Source organism: Rutidosis leptorrhynchoides, chromosome 3 (genome assembly GCF_046630445.1).
Source record: "Rutidosis leptorrhynchoides isolate AG116_Rl617_1_P2 chromosome 3, CSIRO_AGI_Rlap_v1, whole genome shotgun sequence".
Lineage (NCBI taxonomy): Eukaryota > Viridiplantae > Streptophyta > Magnoliopsida > Asterales > Asteraceae > Rutidosis > Rutidosis leptorrhynchoides.
In genome coordinates this window covers 671,847,028-671,848,892 of record NC_092335.1, presented here as the reverse complement: position 1 = coordinate 671,848,892, position 1,865 = coordinate 671,847,028, and positions in this window count along the sequence as shown.

Below are 1,865 nucleotides of genomic sequence, written 5' to 3'. Positions count from 1 at the left end.
ACAAAAGAGTGAAATGAGAAATAAAGATTCGTCTTGACTTTTGACGTAGTCACGGTTGATTTCAAGGATTTTAAGGAAATCTTCTATTCAGAAATAACACGATTTATTAGCAAACTGTTGGAATTACGGAAGAACAGAAATATCAAGGAAATATTTTCGTGATATGCTTAGAGATTAAGTAGAATGAAAGAGCTATGTAACATGGCACATGATGATAATATGATCTATGAATCATGTTCCATTAGAAACTCAGCATGACTTACTATAATATAATCACGTTGGCCAAGCGCATTATATTATACTAACTCATGCATCAGTTCCCAACACTTCTCTATAATTCTTTCATAATTTATACTTAGAGTTTACAGAAGTTCCAATATAATGGAATACAGAAAACACGAAGAGGTAGATAATTTCGGATAAGAATTTTTATGAAAATATCCTCAGAAATATCGAAGATATTTATGATGATATTTTGGAATTTCTAAGTTCGAAGGTTGATGAAGAAAAATTTTCCGCAAGATTTTAACATGAGTTCGGAGCAGGATATTCTCTACAGATTTCATCAGAAACAGAATCATCAGGATTATTTGAATATAGGGTTTGGTTCTTGTATTTGTTTTTTGTCTCCTTCATGGTTAGCTCAATCCGTTTTTCAGTACCAAATTTTCTATCGAGCTTTCCCAACATTCCATTCTTTATCATCAACTTTTGGCCATTAAGACCATCTACAACATGCTACTTCGTCAGCATTTTCAAAGTTAACAGATCTGGGTCATCGGTTATCAAACCGAGGTGGTTTCAGGAGAATTGTGTTTTTAGATGATTAAACGCTGATGGTAGTATGATGGAATATAAAAGGGTTCCCTAGTAACAATAAATGAGTACGTATATATATCAAGGTCATAATAAGGTTGTTTCGAACAAAAAGTCAAAGTTTACTTGTTGGAGCTGTGACAAAATTGGCTAATTTGAAAGGGATTACCAAAATTATTTTGGGTAATAATAACACTAAATGAATTAGCACAGCTACGTGTTAAACGTTTACTCAGTTTCTGAGGGTTTTTCAGGTGCATAACTATATGCATCAAACTTTTCTTCCGTAGATGAAGTGCGGCTGATTCATCCTCTCGATCGAGGTGTTTTCAAGAATCATGAAAGATTTGAACATGGGTTGGAATCGTCAAGATTCAAATGAGATTTAAGATGAAATCAAGTGGCAAACTTGAAGAATTGTTTAGTTTCATATGTTATAATCAATATTTTAATTCATTTTAATTGTCCAATGTTATTAGTCCACAGTCGATAGTCCACAGTTAACAGTCCAGTAATTCATATATATTTTATTATATTATATTTGAATTAATTAATACGTGTCGTGACCCGTATACATCTCAGACTCGATCACAACTCAAAGTATATATATTATTATAGAATCAACCTCAACCCTGTATAGAGAACTCGATCATTACTGCATATAGAGTGTCTATGGTGATTCCAAATAATATATATAGATGCGTCGATATGATATGTCAAAACCTTGTATACGTGTCCCAATATTTAAAGTGCGTAACATAAATACAGAAATTAAATGATGATAAATAAAATTGCGAGAATGTAAATTGCGATAATTAAATTGCGATAAATAAAGTGTAATCAGTTAGCTGGGAACAATTAGCTAGGAACAGTTAGCGTGGATTCTTAACAAAATTTCTCATAGTTAATTTGTTTGTTTCTAACAAATTTTATTTTGTCAAATGTTTCCTTCATTAAGCCACTTGATTTTTGATAAATCAAAATCCAAATATAAAATTGGATGAATATGATTATTCTGCGGTGAATGGATACGTATATCTGTAGATGTA